This window comes from Pholcus phalangioides, unplaced genomic scaffold (assembly GCF_987345545.1).
Source record: "Pholcus phalangioides strain wild (caught in Gottingen) unplaced genomic scaffold, Ppha-v1.0 ptg000010l_1, whole genome shotgun sequence".
NCBI classification, from domain to species: domain Eukaryota; kingdom Metazoa; phylum Arthropoda; class Arachnida; order Araneae; family Pholcidae; genus Pholcus; species Pholcus phalangioides.
Window position 1 is genome coordinate 35,341,539 of NW_028301603.1, and position 20,480 is coordinate 35,362,018.

The window sequence follows — 20,480 nt, forward strand, 5'->3', positions numbered from 1 at the left end:
GAAACGTCTGCCTGTTAAAAACTTCGAACAAGGCGTATGAGCCCAAAAACTATGGATTCTATTAAAAATCAAAGGTCGTAACAGCCTGCCTTCTTTTTTATTATTTTATTCATGAATATATACTTACATATTTCTCTTTTTTATACAGTTCGGAACAGATAATAATGATCAGGTAAGTGCAAATGATCCAAACTTGAGTTTTGTAAAATAAGAGAGGAAAATAGAGCTAATTAAACCAAATCAATATTTCTGTGCTTTTGAATTTTTCTCTTCGGGATTTTATGCATAGCTTTTTGCTCTTACATGCCATTCTCGTGTGCGACAGATAATATTAGTCACAAAATTGACTCAGAAACATGAATCGGGAGGGACGTGGTGGTGGGACGTCCTCCATTAAAGACGATCAAAAAGAGTAAATATATATTTTAATATATTTGTAAAATGATTAAGACATACATTTATATGCTGTCCTAATAAATTTCTGTTAATTCAAAATACTTTTTAAGATCGGTACACGAGAGAGAGTGAGTTCTCTGTGGAACAAATTCATTATGCCCCTCGCAAACCCGGCGGGCCACCTGTAAATGTCCATCCTGTGCACGCTCCTGGATTGAATGCGAATCAATCAAAAAATTCAAAAAGTTTATTTTTAAACAAAAAATAACTTATTTGTTTCTTTCAAAAATTGAATCGCAAATGCTAGGAAATTAGATGTAGAATGGCCATTAAAAAGCACTTGGTAAACTGCATATACAGGGCGCTGAAGTGGATAGACGAGAATAATGTATTGTCGGATAATCAGCATGGGTTCAGGAAGGGGAAGTCATGTGTAACTAACCTCCTTTGCTTCTATGATTACGTGACTAAGGCTTTGGGTAAGAGCAAAAATGTCGACGTTGTTTACCTTGATTTCCGGAAGGCATTCGATCGGGTACAACATGGCAAACTCTTGAAGCGTTTACACGAGATTGGAATAGGGGGCAACTTGCTGAATTGGATAGAATCGTGGTTAAGAGATAGGTCGCAACGAGTTATGGTGAACGGGGAATTCTCTGGTTGGACAGACGTCACAAGTGGAGTTCCTCAGGGAAGTGTCCTTGGCCCCATACTTTTTTCACTTTTTATCGACAAACTCGATCAGGGTATCGATGGAATTACTAGCAAATTCGCAGATGATGTGAAGCTAATGGGGGTAATCGGGAATGAAAGCGATAGGGAGTTGCTCCAGACCAACTTAGACAAGATTGCAGCATGGGCAAATGAATGGAGCATGACGTTTAGCGTAGATAAGTGCATGGTCGCTCATTTTGGTTCGAACAACCCACGGTTCTCTTACGAGTTGAATGGTGTCACTATCCCGGATGCAACTAGGGTCACCGATTTGGGAATTCTCATTGACGAGCGGCTTAGGTTTTCTGAACATTGTTCAGCGGTTGTCAAAAAATCGAATAGAATGCTTGGTCTCATTTTCAAAAAGGTCTCTTCGCGTTCTCCTAAAGTCATTCTTCCGCTTTTTCGAGGCTTAGTTCGTCCTGGACTGGAGTATGCGGTAAGGTTTTGGAGACCATACCTACAGAGGGACATAGACTTGATTGAAGGGGTGCAGAGAAGAGCTACACGTGTCCTTATTGGCACACAGGGCTTGAGTTATGAAGAGAGACTTCATTTTTTGAATATGTTTACATTGGATGAACGCAGGTGTCGAGGAGATATGATCGAAGTGTTCAAAATTTTCAATGGGATGGATAGGATGGACCATGAACTTTTAGTACACCGCCAATCAACTGCTTTTACAAGGGGACACCAGTATCGATTGGTGAGGGACAATGCAAGGTTATGGTGTCGCAGGGAATTTTTCTCTAATAGGGTTGTTAATAAATGGAATAGCTTACCCCCGGAGGTAGTAAATTGTAACACAATTGACACGTTTAAAAAGAAATACGATAAACATGTTGGGGTAAATCGAGAAGCTATCCATTCTTAGAATAAGACAACCATAAGTATTCTTTATGGGCATTGTATAATATTTTATCATGTGTATATATTGTTTATAATTTGTGTTAATTGCATTTTTAATGGGGTTGCTGTATTTTTGAAACATATGACATCCATATTTTTATGGGCATCTTTTTATCAGCCACCTCGTTGGGCATTTTGCCTGTTGTGGCGTTGTATTTGTATTTGTATTTGTACTTGGCTAGAAGTATCCATAAGTAATGGCTTATACTGAGCGTGGACCACACATATATGAAAATACTGTTTAACCTTTAAGCGATTTTTAATAATTTTTCCGATTCTCATTACAACTGTCAAAGTTGAAACTACTAAACCTTCTAGAAATTGCCACCTAGTTTCAAGAAGAATATTTTTCTTCTGATTGCGTGAGCTAATAAATACTTTCACCCCACCTGCAATACAAGATGCTAATAATAACAATAATAATAATAATAAACAAAGGGGAGGAAAAACTGTCGTTTGCTGTTATTCATGCTGTGCGCAATAATACTATTCTATCTCGAAAAAAAAAGATCGTTTCCCTCCCCTCTTCAGTTATCAGATTTTGAACAAAAGCTGACTCAGCCCACTGGAAGTTGATTGACAGGACGGGAAGGGGAAGAATAACATATTATCAGGGGAACTTTACAACGGTATCTGGACTCGTGTGCCAATGCCGAATGAGAGACCCAGATATTTCGGGATAGCCGAAACAAAGCTGATCAGTTAGACGAGATATCTCGGGATTTATATACCCTGTAGTTATTAAATCGATTTACATACCAAGGTCACCCATGCCCATAGTTGACAGATGCGTTGAGTCACAGCAGTTGACTGCCATCGTGGAGACCCACCCAGTGGTCGGGGATGGAGATCGTTTTGTGCGGTTTTTCAACTTCAAGGATGTGAATACGAGCCGATCTTCCATTCGGAATAATGTCTTTCAACAGATATTTATCAGGCCAGTAACATATCTGAAATTCAATCATAGTACGTGATACAGATAAAATAAACTGCTGAGCTGTTTGCTGCGGAAGATGGAGGTAGTACTTCTGAGAACGTGATAGGTACTCTACAGGAACAAACGCGACGATGATACGCTAAACATACACGACGCATTCCTACAAGCACCAAGTCATCAGAAGGGATTTTTCAGAGGAACATTTACGAAGCGCATGTGCGGTTAAGTAGAAGTAGTAGCATGTCGGCACTTTTTGGATACCTTTAACAAAGACATCTTGTGTTATGGCAGTTGCTTAGCCTGTGCATATGAATGAATATGAATCGCTCTGAAACAAAAATTTATTACATATATCGATATGTTATGGAATTATAGCCAGTGAGTATAAATCTTTTTTCACATATTAAAATCTCGATACATTATTGTGCTTCATAAATTATTTTGGTTTTATTTCAAGAAATTAAGAACCGATTCATAAATGTTCTAGCCAATTAAACAGGAAGTCAAGTCATCAACGTTTGATATTATTATTATTACAGCAACCAGTGAGTAAATAGTTTTCCCATATTTCTTGGAGATGTGCTTGAATGCTTCGCTAAATACTGTTATTTACATGGAAGTTATTTCTGTATAAGCGGATATAATTGAAAATATGCCAAAATATTAATAATGAATTGATTTAGAGGTACGAACATAGCGCACGCTTGTTTCCGATTCTGCAAGTCGACGCCATTAGAGATTGGTTAAAAAAAATCTTGAAGTTCAGATTTTTAACAAATCCGCATTAGCATATTTTTCATATGAATAACAGAAAAATAGATAATAATTTCATTTCCAAATAATGTTTCTTCCACAGCCTGTAAGCATATACCATATAAGTTGTTACTATCGCTATACAAAACTATCATGCGCGAATATCTGATTTTTAAATGTAAATAAAAAAAATTGAAATTCCCTTAACACCATTTTGTGAATTTCTCAGCCTGCGAGTGTATTTTCATTGCTAAATGGTGGTTTGTGATACTGTATATGGAGTAATTAAATTATATTACGTGTAATCATGAGGAGAGATGGAAATTATCAATCTTATATATGTATCTTTTTTTCCATCTCTGCAGCAAGTAAGCATAACCTTCAGTAATCTCTCACCATCATTAATTTACTTTCCGATATAAGAAACATGTCATTTTAGAATTTTGCGCTCATTATTATGCACGAATAATGATTTTTATTTGCGTCTTCTACCGCATACAGGGCCTAAAATCATATACACCCTCTGTGTGTTCTCAATCGTTGGTGATAAACATACTTTCAATTAAAAAAAAAACATCAAACGAGTCCATTTTAGATTTTTCATTCATTTTACTAGGGGGTGTACCGAGATAACGAAATATGTTTTTTGTATTGTACCTTGTCCCCTCTAATTTTCAATTAGAAAGTTTTGTTACGCTGACTCTCTTGAACCAAAGACCAAATTAAGAACTAATTTTTAGAGGGAAACATATACGTTTTCTTAATACAAGAAGTAAAAACCCTTTTCTCCCCTGGAATGGACTGCTTTACAAATGTAGAAAATAGTCACTTTGATCCCTTTCCTAACTGAAAGTATGTTTTACCACCAATGGTTAGGGATACCTAAATTTCATACATACGAAATAAATTCGAAATTCACGAAATAAATGCGAAAATTTGAATTTTTACTATTTTACACGAAATCTCGGTAATTTACACATTACACTGAGACGTCGCTAATTTTTACGCGTGCGCGCGCGCGTGTTCAAAGGCTATGATTGACACCTTAAACAAATAATAAATTTGTAGCGATACTATTGTATAGCAACCAATAATCCAGCAGATGGCGTTAGTCATCCATGATTGCTGCTGTGAATGCAACGAGTGTATACTTATATATGTATATGTGTACTAACAGAGAGAGTCGAGACTTCTGAATGTCCGGATGTGTTGGTACTCGACTGCGATGTAAATAAATGTATGTAAATAAAACGATGTAGTCATAAATTTATATAATAAAGTATCTTAAAATCAACATGTACAATATAGTGAATTCTTACAATATATTTAGGGTGACCCTTGTTTGAAAACGCACGAAGAAAATATTCTTCATGGAGTCTTCTATACTTAAAGGCTTCCATTGCTAACCGGAACGAAACCCGATACCTCCATCCAAACAGATGTAAAGAAAAAAAAAAAGCAGGGGACGAGCCACCCACGAAAAGAAGAATTTCCCCTGACCTTTCTCATGAAACAGCTCCTTCAGCAGAAAAAAGAAAAAGAAGAAAACCATGAAAGCTACAGCTGTAAAGATCCCGGCCTATAACAGTAATGATCCCATCCTTTGGTTTCATATGGTGGAGGCGAGTTTCAAACAGGGTGTGCCGAAGGAAATTACCAATTCCTCAACCAAATATAATTATGTTGTTTTCGCTCTGCCTCCAAGACTCGTTCGCGATGTCATTCTGAATCCAAACGACGAAAACCCATTTCAACATCTAAAAACCGAACTGATAAAAAGAGCAAGCGACAGTTCGACTCAAGAAATCAGGAAATTACTGGCAGGTGAAGAACTAGGTGACAGACGACAATCTGAGTTACTCCGCTCCATGAAACGCCTTGCGGAGCCGCACAACGTTCCAGATGAACTTTTAGATCCGTTGTTTGTGCAACGAATTCCTTCGCACGTACAATCCATCTTGGCTGCCGTTGTGCCACTCTCCTTGGATGAACGAGCCGAAGTAGCCGATCGTGTGATGGAAGTGAATCAGTACAATGTTGCACCAATAGCCAGTAGCATTCCCTCTGCATCCTCTCAAACGGTAAGTTCCTCGGAAAATTTTTTAATTGAAGAAATTAGGAAGTTATCGGATCGTATTGAAGCTCTAGGCCGAAGGCCTAATTTTCGATAAAGGGGCAGACGTAATTTTAGGTATACAAGTAGAAGTCGCAGTCGGGAAAACAATGAACTTTGTTTCCATCACAGAAAATCTGGCCAAAATGCCCGAAAATGTGAGCAACCGTGCACTTACAATAACTCGGGAAACGCGGAAAGCAAAGTGTAGAGGCGGAATTCACTTTGCTCACAAAATCCCGTCGCCTTTTTGTAACAGATAAAAAGACGAACATAAATTTTCTTATAGATACAGGATCTGACGTTTCGCTTATTCCGGCGAACTCTGTCGATCGCTGAATAACACTGGTTTCATGCAACCAGTGTTATTCACTTTACATGCGGCAAATGCATCTAACACATTAATGTATATCGACAAAAACTTCTCACAATTGATTTGAATTTACGAAGAAAATTCCAATGCCCATTTTTAGTAGCAAATGTGTCCACGCCAATAATAGGCGCAGATTTTCTTTTCAATTTCGGTCTTACTCCTGATCTAAAATTAAGAAAAATATTTGATTCGGTAACCAATTTATCATCTATAGCAAAAATTCAATCAGCATCAATTCACTCAATCAAGCTGATTACAGGCGACACTCACTATCATCAGTTACAGTTACTTAAAGAATTTCCTGAGATAAAACCACCACGTGCAAATGTAGAAATAAAGCATAACATTGTGCACCATATCGAAACAATCGGTCAACCGGTGTTTGCAAAACCACGATGACTGGCACCAGATCGTTTACGTGCCGCAAAAGATGAATTCCAGCAAATGATTAATTTAGGCCATATGCGCCCTTCGAAAAGTCCTTACGCTTCTCCACTACATCTTGTACCAAAAAAAGATTGCACAGACTGGAGACCAGTCGGCGATTATCGTGCACTAAATGCGCAAACAGTGAAAGACAGGTATAGTGTGCCTAATATTATGGATTTCACTGCAGAACTGCATGGAAAAAAAATATTTTCGCATGTTGACTTGATTAAAGCATATCATCAAATACCCATTCATTCAGATGATATTCATAAAACTGCCATAACAACTCCTTTTGGCCTGTACGAAAGCACAAGAATGCAATTTGGGCTATGCAATGCAGCCGCAACATTTCAACGATTCATTGATGAAGTTATTCGCGGTTTGCCTTTTGCCTATGCATTTCTGGATGATATTCTGATTGCTTCAGAATCAGAGGAAGAACATCTCAAACACCTGCGCGAACTTTTCGATAGGCTAAATCATTACGGTTTAAGTCTTAAATCATCGAAATCATCTTTGGTGTTTCTAACATTAATTTCTTAGGCTTTAACGTTTCAGAAAAGGGAATTAAACCACTTTCAGATCACGTTAAAGTAATACAAGATTTTCCTCGTCCAGAAACTGTAACACAATTACGCAGATTTTTAGGCCTATTTAATTTCTATAGGAGATTCGTGCCTAAAGCAGCGGAAATATTATCTCCATTAGTTAAATTTCTTCAAGGTCGACAAAATAGAAAGAAATCAAAACTAACAAAATCATGCAATCAAGCCGACAAACTACAGTGGAACCCTGAGGCTGAAACTGCTTTTCACGATGCAAAACAAGCATTAGCTCAAGCCACTTTGATACAGCATCCAAAGCCAGGTGCACAACTTTGTATCACAGTTGACGCCTCTGATAACGCTGTTGGTAGCACATTAATGCAATATACTGACCACACATGAGTACCAATAGCATTTCTTTCTCAAAAATTATCAGACACCCAAAAGAAATGGTCAACCTATGATAGAGAATTATTTGCAATTTATACTACCATAAGAAAATTTCGTTACATGCTAGAAGGCAGAAAATTTTCAATTTTTTACAGATCAAAAGCCATTAATTTTTGCTTTCAAACAAAAACCAGAAAAATGCTCTCTAAGACAATTTCGCCAACTTGATTTTATATCTCAGTTTTCAACTGATATGAGATATAAAAGGGGAACCGACAATGTTGTAGCTGATGCATTAAGTCGCATTGAGGTAGATTCAGTTTCATCAGCACCAGATTTAGATTTCAGAGAATTTGCTAAAATTCAATCAACTGATCCTGAAATCCAAAATTACCTAAAAGGAAGCACTTCTCTAAAATTAAAAATGATACCATTTCCTCTAGCTGATACAAATATTTATTGCGATATGTCAACAGGTATAGCTAGACCATTCGTGCCTGAATCTCAACGCGAAACAATTTTTAGGCATTTTCATAACCTTTCACATCCAGGAGCTTCAGCCACAAGTAAACTGATATCTGCCCGATATGTATGGCCCAATACGCAGAAATCTGTTAAGCTATTAGTGCAACAGTGTACGCAATGCCAAAGGTCCAAAATTCAACGCCACACAACAGCACAACTAGGAACCTTTGCAATTCCAGATACACGTTTCTCACACCTGCATATCGATATCATAGGAACCCTTCCTATGTCACAAGGAATGCAATATCGTCTCACCATCATAGACAGATACAGTCGATGGCCTGAAGTTGTCCCAATTCCCAACATCAACGCCGAAACAGTGTGCAAAGCACTATTTACGGGGTGGATTAGCAGATTTGGTTGTCCTTCTACGATCACTACGGACCAAGGAAGGCAATTTGAGTCAAATCTATTCAAGGAACTCAATCATTTTCTTGGCACAAATCGAATTCGCTCTTCAGCTTTTCACCCAAGATCCAATGGACTGATTGAGAGATTCCACCGTCATTTAAAATCGGCAATCAAAGCCCACGAGAATCAAAACTGGACTGATACACTACCCATAGTGCTATTAGGTATCAGAACAGCAATAAAACCAGACACTCGGAGCTAGTGCATCAGAACTTGTGTACGGTACTTCATTACGTCTACCAGCTGATATTCTCACAGACTCTTCAAGGCCATTAGCAACATATTCTCCGAATTTCGTGACGGAACTCAAAGAAAAGATGCGTACATTAAAGCCTGTGCTTACATCAGCACATGGTCAAACAGCGATGTATGTCCATCCATCTGTGAAAGATTGCACACACACGTATTCTTGGGAGTAGATACTGTGCGTCCACCACTATCGCAGCCTTACACGGGACCACACAAAGTGATCACCAGAGATGACAAGACAGTGACTATCGAACTTCCGAACCGAACAGTCAAAGTGTCAGTTGATCGCGTAAAACCTGCATTTGTGGAAAAGAAAAATTCAGATGTAACAACAAAACATTCTGAACCTGCAACATCATCAGAACAGTCTGAACCTGCAATAGCAGAACAGTCTGAACAATCAATTACAAAAAGTACAACTCGATATGGACGAAAAGTTCATTTTCCTAAAAGATATGTTGCCACATTTGCAACAGTTGCATCAATGGCAACTATATATAATCAATCTATGTATCAATTTTTTATTATGCATACAACAAAATTTCTTTGTTCTATCTTTATTTTTTTATGTATATGTAATTCTTAGTATATGTATAAATTTTTTTTAGCTTCATATAATGCAAATCATCTTTAGTAACCAATTCAAAAAAAAAAATACTGTATTTCATGTAAAATACTGTATTCTTACTCTCATATGCATATATATTTCGCAGTAATTTCATGTATCGTTCGCCCTGGGCGAACAAACCTTAAACAAATAATAAATTTGTAGCGATACTATTGTATAGCAACCAATAATCCAGCAGATGGCGTTAGTCATCCATGATTGCTGCTGTGAATGCAACGAGTGTATACTTACATATGTATATGTGTACTAACAGCAGAGAGAGTCGAGACTTCTGAATGTCCGGATGTGTTGGTACTCGACTGCGATGTAAATAGTTAAGTTTAACCCATAGTAATTTTAATAGTCATAAATTTATATAATAAAGTATCTTTTAAATCAACATCTACAATATAGTGAACTCTTACACTATAAATTGAATAATCTCAAGTAAAGAGCATAGTATCAGACTCCGCGCGTGATTATGATGAATTATTGCGAGATTGAATTTATTAAAAACAGCGTTTTGCACTACCAATGCTGGGCGCTTAAAGTGAAATTCGTGGGTGACGTATTCATTGCAGAGTTCAAAGAACTGAATTCCGATGTGCCCAAGACAAAAGACAACTCTTTTTTTTTTTTTGCTTTCAAGAAAAAACGAAAAGTGCGTATTCAAGCTGCAAAAATTAAAAGTTTCACAACTGCCAGCAAAACTCTTACAACTTCAAGGTTCAAATGCGAGCCGATCTCTTTCGCTGCAGAGAGCGACAAGCCTACGACGGTATACTATTCAATCATTAATGTTCACGCACAGTTAGAAAAATGGATGGAAGATGGCAGCTTTGCAAATAACAAGCATTACACTGAAACAAACTTCACGAAATGTTTACTACACGTACACACACACATTCCGACATGCACCAATTTGTTAGAATTTCCGCAGAGGAATATGGATGCTGTGCATGTCTGGTCTTAGTAGTAATAGTAGTAGTACCAATACTTTTCCCGTCGGGCCTGTAGAAACCAGGTAGAATTCATGGTTCAAAGCTGTCATTTTTCTGAGCGAACGTATTGTTGTTTTTTTCAATGAATATGAAGACGATAACTCGAACATAAGTTTCTTGAATAAAGTTTTGACAATGAAATTCTAGCTCGTAAAATATGAGTTCAAATGACTTTCGTTTCCGAGTTCTGTACGCAAATTATGAAACTTATCTACGATTTGGAAGAACCAAACTCTCCATTTGCGCACGTTTTGGGGAGTAATTTAGTAGATTTGAAAATTTCAAGAGCGTTTTTCCAAAAAAAGTCAAAAGAATTTTAGATTTTTTTTTTTCTTTGCGAATAGATGCGATGACCTGAATTTTTTTTCTGTGAAATTAACTTATATTTTTTTCCCAATGGTTCAAAACATAAATAGATAAAAGGGGAGTTTAAGAGCATGACTATACATCCTGCATATTTGGAGACGAATAAATACAAATTTTCTCTTCACATGATTTCGCACAGACAAAAATGATAGCATTATTGGTCCTGTATTTAAACTACTACATGTCATATTTAAAACATTATCTTCAATTAATTATCACGGATGTTCCTTGATTCAAAATGTTCCGAATATCTTCCTTTCGTAGCCTTTTCTTGGCTTTACTCGAGCTGAGCTCAGGAACACGTGAACTGCGATCTTGGTCCATTTTGACTGTAAGTTCGGGCAGGGAAGTCTAACGATTTTGATTCGAGTGAATCTCATTCGGGTAATGTTGAAGATAAACATTAATTCTCAGATATATATATATGTTATGGAATAAGATTTTTCCATGATGGAAGTTCTGAATCTATCTCAAAGTACCATTTGTTTGGAAATTCTTAAATGCTGATATAATGGAAAGGAACCGAAGATATCATATAATTTTTAAAATTATTTAACAATAAAAATGCCAAAAAAACGACAGCATAAAACATCATTTCGTATTCCAAATAATGTTTTTCACAGAGTGTAAGTATATAATAAAGTCATAATTAATTATTACCACTGATATGCATCTTCCAGTTCTGAGAGTTTATGTAGTGGGCGAAAATTGCTCACAATTTTCATATACGGGGGTGATTCAAAAATAATCATCGGATTTCAAAGTAATGTATTTCAAAATGTATTACAGGCGGCAAGATGGTTATTGCAGAGGCATTTCAAGTTTTTTCCCCCAGTACTTATAAGTATTCCATGTGCCCTCTTGCCGTCTCACGGCACACATATGCCCGGTAGTGCAATTGATTCCCGATACTTCATGTCAGTAGCTTATTGATGTCCAAAAAAGCGATGGTGATTCCGGTTTTGAGCTCAGCGTACTCAGCGATTTTAATGAAACATCAAAGGAAAAATGTCACAAACAGTAAAAAATCAGGAGACCTTAACTGTTTAAGCGACAATGACGAGATATCTCGGCTCCACAAAAGCCTCTTATTTTTAGCATGGACAAGCCCAGATATTTTGTAAAAAGGATTTCTCAATCGAGAAATACCCTTTAGCTTGCAAATGCTGAAAATCGCAAGAAAGCCCACTTCATTCAAGAAAAAAGCAGTTTCGGGGGGGGGGGGGGGTTATTGATTTCTAATTGCCGCTTAAAAGGTTAAAGGCTCGTCTAATGGAAATGTGCTCCATATTTTCTTCGGTACGCGCATTGCAATGACACAGGTGATGAAGATGTCGCGTATTAAAAAACGCAAAGCACTTTTGCAATATTGAATGTGTGGGAATAAAAATTTAAATTTTGATTCTTCATACCCCATTTGCTATGAAAAAGTACAATTTATATGTTTCAAGTTATATTTTGTTTGAAACCCGACGGTTATTTTTGAATCACCCTGTATGATTACCGATAACTTGAGCGATGATGATTACTGTATGATTACTGGAATTAATAATTTAGAATGTTTATCTTAATAAGCAACACAAATGTCAAATTAATTAACGTTTTGAGGAAACACCACTTAATTGTATCACTTGTGTGGGAACAAAATGCAGTCATTATTTGGATTTCAGGAAATTACGTAAATATACAGGATGAAAATAAAACGTCTTGTAAAACTGCATATATTGGGTTATAAGTTCGTATGTTGCTCGAAAGTTATGGTATATTTTGAATGCGGTTTCCGAAAAAATTTTCTCACGCAGGGGGAAATTTTTCGTGCAGAAAAAAATGTAATATTTCTCGACGGCATTGCACGAAATTAAATCACAGAATCTTGTACCTGGAATTCCGTTGAATCTCCTCTGCCGAAACGTTCGCAAAGCTTCAGCCGGCGATTCGTGACTGAGGTAAAACAACTCCGCCAATTGTGCTCCACCCACCAATGTGAAAACCTTATGTAAGCACCAGCTGTAGGAAAATTCGGAAATGAACTGTTAATCGTGTTCCCTGAATTTGATAGGACTCTGATTTAGTTCTTATTTCTTCCGATATTCCTACTTATTTATTTCCATAGTTCCAGCGATTCGGTTTCGTTCAGCGTCCATCTATCAACAAAAAACTAGAACTAACCCCCTCCCCCCCGCAACTAGTGAGAATAACTATTTCTCGCAAACCGCATTCAAACACGTCAATTTCTTCAACTTTAATCAGTTTTTAAACTATTTACGAATTTATGGGACATCTTGTAAATTTCGACCAAATTCTTTGATAAGTTCAGCATTACGGGGAAAAGAAATTTCACAGGTTAATTTATCTTTGATTAATAAGCGTTCAATTTTTAAAATAACTTTAATGAAAATTCTCATCCCGAATACAGTATCATATTTAAAAAAATTGTTGCTGTCACAATAAACATTAGAAATGTACATAATTCTTTTTATATCCATACCGGAGTATAAAAAAATTCTCGTCCAATCCGGAAGAATTCGAGCCTGGAACAAGTTAACATGCGAGAATATTTATATTCCTTTAAATTCACTTTGCACTGATTCATGATTAACCCTCACATATCTATATATATAAAATTGATTTTCTGTGTGTGTGTGTGTGTGTATGATCTCTATACAAATCTACAATTTTAGATCGATCGTCACCAAATTTTTCATATATACCAAATGGGACCCGACTTGAACGATAGGCTACTTTAAAATTTCGTCAGACCAGGGCAAATGCCCCAAATGGGCAAAAAACTGTCGGGCAACAATGGTTTTTGGGCCTCAACAATCACTTTCCGAACGTTTACTTTGGTTGCCGTGGTTCCCTAGCAATGCGTTTCAGACGTGTATATGCCTTTACAACGGTTTGTCACTTCTTTAATCCTGTTAGTATATGTATAATAGTTTATGCCTTTATAATGGTTTGCCACATTTTCAATATACTCTCAGTAATGAGGCTTTTTGAATAGACGTCATAATCATCATCAGCGTCGCTTTGAAAGTCAGGAAAAGGGTGATCCTCATAGAAATCAGTGCTAAAATTGTCGATTTTACTGTAGAAATGCGGAAATTAGTGGGATTTTCCGCCCCATCAATAATTTTAAAAATTGTATTCAATACTCGATTTTTGAAATATTGAGTTCGCTTAGAGATATACGAAGCCCAGGAGATTAAAAATGAAGTAATTAGCCGGACCTACTTTTGAGTTGGACATTCATGCAATAACATTGATTTCAACTTTTTATTTATATCTTCTCAAGCATGAAAATTAATGTCTCCGTATTGTGTCTTTTGATATTCAACTGCATAAATGGATATAGTTTAGGTTTTTTTGAAATGAATTATGGGCCCGTAAAGTACATCGAAGAAATTCCACAGCTTCAATTAAGCATTTTTGAAAGCTGAAACAGGCAGATGGATAAATTTAAGTTCGGGGGGAGGGGCGATAGAAATACCTAGCGCCCCTTAAAAAAAGGAAAAAAAAATATATTCGTTTCTATGTTTCTTTAAATCTAGATTTGTTTATTTCATGAAGTCGCTCAGGAAGTCGTCATATTGGTTAACTTAGACACGGTTTGCATGTCCCTCATAGAAAGAGGGAGATATCACGTGATCCAAACAGCCTCATGGAAGAAAACCCGGGCAGCGCCGGGTATTATAGCTAGTAAAAGATAAAGGTGATTATAGGGTGTTCAAGAACTTATTTTGGATAGAAAAAGAACCTTTTATGGGAACCCCCCGTCCGATATGCTATAAATAATTTTCAATACATGCACGTATGTTAGATAATTTATTGACGGAAATTATTTGAATTAAAAGTACTTAAAATAAAATAAAAAAATCTCAAGTGAATGATTATTTTTGTATAAATGCAGCAAAATACAGTAAGTAAAATTCTTTTCCTGTTATTTTTCTTTAAATTTGGCGATTGATTTTGAGATGTAAAGTAGGGGTTTTTGTGCACTGTACGTTATTGCTGAGATAATACTTATTAATAATGATCATATGCAGGTTGGTAAGTACTTCATGATGTGTTAACATCGATCCTCCGAGAAATTTGTGTATATTCATCAATTACTGTAGTTTACTATTCCACAAGGATTGTGATTTGATGAATTCGTGATTCGATTGATTCGTGAAGTTCAATGTTCAAATGTATGTAAATACGTATCTCAATAACTTATTGATCTCTTACAATCATTTTTGTTTCCCAGTCTACAGATATCACAAATGATGAGGACCCGCCGACACATGAGTGCCATGAAGCTCCAGGCGGTGGCAACAGGTTACGTGCGGATCATGAAATGTATGCAAAAATTAAAGAAATTTATGGTTTCCGCAATAAAGTCTCATTTTTCTCCATTGATATCTACAATTCAATCAATCGAATAAATTATACAAAATATTATCATCATACAGGGCCTTTATAATTGAAGTTCCACTTTGAAATGGCCATAAAAGGGAAGCTACCGGACAAAATGTTATCAAACTTGGTAATATCAAGGAAACATTTTATTTTCTGGATATTATGCTGAGGTGAACTCAGAAAGAAAACTCATCTTGTCTCCGCCAGGACTCGAACCCAGGCACTCTTACATACCGGGCAAGCATGCTACCATATACACCACTGGAGACACGACCCTGGCTTCTTTATTAGTCCCATCGGAGACGACTTCTTTCTGAGATCACCTCAGCATAATATCCATAAAATAAAATGTTTCCTTGATATCCTGGGCCGAGAAAAAGCCATCTATGTCTCTAAACTTGGCAATAGTTTACAGGAGGTCATGGGATTCAATATTCCGTAAAAATAAAAAGTTCAAAAACTCACCACCAGTGGAGAATGGTGCTGTATGCAATATTTTTAAATGAAATAAGACGTGAAGACATGGGTTTAAAATGCTTTTAATCGTTTCTAAAATGGGTTCGACTCGTTCGTCCGACAGTAGTTCTGAGAATATCAGGAGGAATGTTACGGACATGTCGGTGTGTATCGCATTTTTCCATTCCGCCAAAACCCCACAAACCGCTTCGTTTTAGAAATGCTTAAAAGCATTCAGAAGAGATGTCTTCATGTCTTATTTGGTTTAGCAATATTGCATACAGCACCATTCCCTGCTGGTGGTGAGTTTTTGCACTATTTTATTTTTTAACGGAAAATTGAATTTCATTAAGTAAACTATTACCAAGTTTCATAATATTTTGCCATGTAGTTTTATATGGCCATTTCAAAAGGGAACTTTAATTATGAAGACCATGTATATGGGACTTCGCTTCACAATTTGTTACATCACACGACCACTTGGAACTTAGGTGGACTTATCCGGCAGGCTGATTAAAGGTATTTATATCGAGAGGGTACGAACATAGTACACGGTAGTTTCCAATTCTGCAAACCACCGTTTTGCAGGTTTTCTGAAAGCATCATTACATACGATGCCATTGTTACGAGCAAACAAAGTGATGTTAGCACTCATCGATGGTGAACTTAGTTTTCACCCAATAATCTTTTTCTTCCTCCAGATGAGGCAACATTCCATGTGTCAAACAGTAATAAAAAGCACATTTGGGGCTAAGAAAATCTTCATATAACTTTTAAAACAGAAAGAAATAATGTTGAAATCAGACCATTTTATGGGAAATTGAAACTGGTGGGGCACTAGAGAAAAAAAGGGCACTCACGAAGCGGAGTAAGCTCCAGTGTGTTCGTACAAATGACATAGCAGGCGAAAATTTTAAGTTTTTATAAAATTATTAATAAATAAAATTATCAACTAATGAAATTATTAAAGTATTAACTGATGAAATTATTAATTAAAGTATTAACTGATGAAATTATTAATTAAAGTATTAACTGATGAAATTATTAATTAAAGTATTAACTGATGAAATTATTAATTAAAGTATTAACTGATGAAATTATTAATTAAAGTATTAACTGATGAAATTATTAAACTCATTGATTGATTATAACTTTCTCTCTCTGTGTTAATGCATAACATGCGAAACAGGGAGGGCGGAGATGTACAAACTTGGAAAAAAAAAAACATAGCAAGAAATCTATCAGAAGTTTACAGAGAGTGTTGCAATCAAAAATTATGCACAATGGGGGTAATGACATATTATGTTCGCATTGATTCAATAACAAAACAATATGAAAACATGCGAGGTAGAAAATTATTGCATATACAAAAGGATGCAAGGCGAAATTGTATAGCACATGCAGAACAGGAGTGTATAACATTTGCAAAAATAGAGACATGAAGATACGCAAAATCCTAAACATAGTAAACAGTTTGTCCATTTTAATAACTATAACTCCCATCCGCCCCCGTAATGCCTGGGACCCCTCAAGGACTGGTCTCCTCTCACCGTTATTTTTCTTCATCACTTTAGATCAATCACCTCCCAGAATCCCTCAACTGCACCACTAGATTATTTGCTGATGGCTAATTTACCGTATCATTCACCATGAATCTGATCAAGAATTTCTCCAACATAACCTGGCTTCCATCGCGGACTGGTGTTCTTTATGGCAAACGCCAATCAATATCTCAAAAACGGTTCACACATGAAAGTTACTCGTAAATTACTTCCTCTTGAATACTCGTACTCCATCAATAATTTAACGTTATCCCAAGTTGCTCAAATGGGGTTGCTCAAATACGGGTGTTGCATGGGGTAATAGAACCCTCAACGATATTCAAGTAGAAGACGTGGAGGTCCTAAATCTTCTAAGAAATGTATGTGCAAGCAAAGCACCAGGACCAGATGATATCTATCCCAGGGTTCTCAGGGAAGGTGCTAATGAATTGTTGGGGCCAGTCGCACAGATATACAGGAGTAGTGTTGCTGAGGGTATCGTCCCGAGAGATTGGAAACTGGCTAACGTTGTTCCGATATTTAAGAAGGGTAGTAGAGAAGTGGTGTCTAATTATCGTCCAGTGAGTTTGACGAGCTCCCTCTCGAAAATTTTGGAAATTATCATCAAAAGGCAGTTTGTGAAGTGGATAGACGAGAATAATGTATTGTCGGATAATCAGCATGGGTTCAGGAAGGGGAAGTCATGTGTAACTAACCTCCTTTGCTTCTATGATTACGTGACTAATGCTTTGGGTAAGAGCAAAAATGTCGACGTTGTTTACCTTGATTTCCAGAAGGCATTCGATCGGGTACAACATGGCAAACTCTTGAAGCGTTTACACGAGATTGGAATAGGGGGCAACTTGCTGAATTGGATAGAATCGTGGTTAAGAGATAGGTCGCAACGAGTTATGGTGAACGGGGAATTCTCTGGTTGGACAGACGTCACAAGTGGAGTTCCTCAGGGAAGTGTCCTTGGCCCCATACTTTTTTCACTTTTTATCGACAAACTCGATCAGGGTATCGATGGAATTACTAGCAAATTCGCAGATGATGTGAAGCTAATGGGGGTAATCGGGAATGAAAGCGATAGGGAGTTGCTCCAGACCAACTTAGACAAGATTGCAGCATGGGCAAATGAATGGAGCATGACGTTTAGCGTAGATAAGTGCATGGTCGCTCATTTTGGTTCGAACAACCCACGGTTCTCTTACGAGTTGAATGGTGTCACTATCCCGGATGCAACTAGAGTCACCGATTTGGGAATTCTCATTGACGAGCGACTTAAGTTTTCTGAACATTGTTCAGCGGTTGTCAAAAAAGCGAATAGAATGCTTGGTCTCATTTTCAAAAAGGTCTCTTCGCGGTCTCCTAAAGTCATTCTTCCGCTTTTTCGAGGCTTAGTTCGTCCTGGACTGGAGTATGCGGTAAGGTTTTGGAGACCATACCTACAGAGGGACATAGACTTGATTGAAGGGGTGCAGAGAAGAGCTACGCGTGTCCTTATTGGCACACAGGGCTTGAGTTATGAAGAGAGACTTCATTTTTTGAATATGTTTACATTGGATGAACGCAGGTGTCGAGGAGATATGATCGAAGTGTTCAAAATTTTCAATGGGATGGATAGGATGGACCATGAACTTTTAGTACACCGCCAATCAACCGCTTTTACAAGGGGACACCAGTATCGATTGGTGAGGGACAATGCAAGGTTATGGTGTCGCAGGGAATTTTTCTCTAATAGGGTTGTTAATAAATGGAATAGCTTACCCCCGGAGGTAGTAAATTGTAACACAATTGACACGTTTAAAAAGAAATACGATAAACATGTTGGGGTAAATCGAGAAGCTATCCATTCTTAGAATAAGACAACCATAAGTATTCTTTATGGGCATTGTATAATATTTTATCATGTATATATATATATTGTTTATAATTTGTGTTAATTGCATTTTTAATGGGGTTGCTGTATTTTTGAAACATATGACATCCATATTTTTATGGGCATCTTTTTATCAGCCACCTCGTTGGGCATTTTGCCTGTTGTGGCGTTGTATTTGTATTTGTATTTGTATAAATCAAATACCTCGGTGCCATAATCTCAGCCGACCTACGTTGGAACAAACATGGTGACTACATTTACAAGAAGTGTCTACACAAACTTTTCTCCCTCCGCCGCATCTTTAAAACACTCCACTCGGGATATCAGACTACTTTGTTACCAAACTTATATCTCCCCCGTTCTTTCCTACGCCGCTGAAATTTGGGACCCCTACACATCCAGTAATACAGACAAACTCGAATCAATCCAAACCACCCGATTTCCCCACGACTGCTGGTCATCTTTTGTTTCCGGTTCCGAACTCAAAAACGAACTTCATCTCTCCCTCTCTCTACTCTTCGTCTCATTTCTCGATAAATATTGTTATATAAAATTTTCCATGGTAGCTGGCTACGTGGAATCGGCTCTATTCTTGATTTCTGAAAAAAAGAAAAGCCTCCCTCCCATTCTCTCTTAAACGTAAAATGAAAATTTCGACAAAAATTCTCGATGTATGAAAGACTGAAACTTGTTAAAAAAATAAATATGCCTAGTTACGTTTGAAGACGGTTGCAAAAAAAATATAATAAAAATAAATCTGTAAATATAAACAGTATTAAATGCAGGGGTGCAGAGAAGAGCTACGCGTGTCCTTATTGGCACACAGGGCTTGAGTTATGAAGAGAGACTTCATTTTTTGAATATGTTTACATTGGATGAACGCAGGTGTCGAGGAGATATGATCGAAGTGTTCAAAATTTTCAATGGGATGGATAGGATGGACCATGAACTTTTAGTGCACCGCCAATCAACCGCTTTTACAAGGGGACACCAGTATCGATTGGTGAGGGACAATGCAAGGTTATGGTGTCGCAGGGAATTTTTCTCTAATAGGGTTGTTAATAAATGGAATAGCTTACCCCCGGAGGTAGTAAATTGTAACACAATTGACACGTTTAAAAAGAAATACGATAAACATGTTGGGGTAAATCGAGAAGCTATCCATTCTTAGAATAAGACAACCATAAGTATTCTTTATGGGCATTGTATAATATTTTATCATGTGTATATATTGTTTATAATTTGTGTTAATTTCATTTTTAATGGGGTTGCTGTATTTTTGAAACATATGACATCCATATTTTTATGGGCATCTTTTTATCAGCCACCTCGTTGGGCATTTTGCCTGTTGTGGCGTTGTATTTGTATTTGTATTTGTATAAATAGTTGATAAGGTTTTCGTGGCCATCATTTGATGAAAATTGTTTACTCGGGTTCGAAGACCGTCGTCCGTTTGAGTTACTTCTCAACGTTTCCCCAACA

At 37.0% G+C, this 20,480-nt stretch overlaps 2 long non-coding RNA genes across 11 annotated transcripts in view; both read right to left on the minus strand.

Moving 5' to 3' along the window:
* LOC149081348 (uncharacterized) overlaps positions 1-20,480 on the minus strand; it is a 151,113-nt gene that overhangs the window by 112,832 nt on the left and 17,801 nt on the right. The gene's annotated exons all lie outside the window — the stretch shown is intronic.
* The window catches only part of LOC149081349 (uncharacterized), a 61,811-nt gene that overhangs the window by 39,612 nt on the left and 1,719 nt on the right, over positions 1-20,480 (minus strand). Inside the window, exon 2 of one of the 10 annotated variants that reach the window (XR_016193442.1) lies at positions 2,779-3,284. The exons of the other annotated variants lie outside the window; for them this stretch is intronic. This is a non-coding gene — a long non-coding RNA (uncharacterized LOC149081349). The remainder of the gene's footprint in view (positions 1-2,778; positions 3,285-20,480) is intronic. 10 annotated transcript variants of the gene reach the window in all.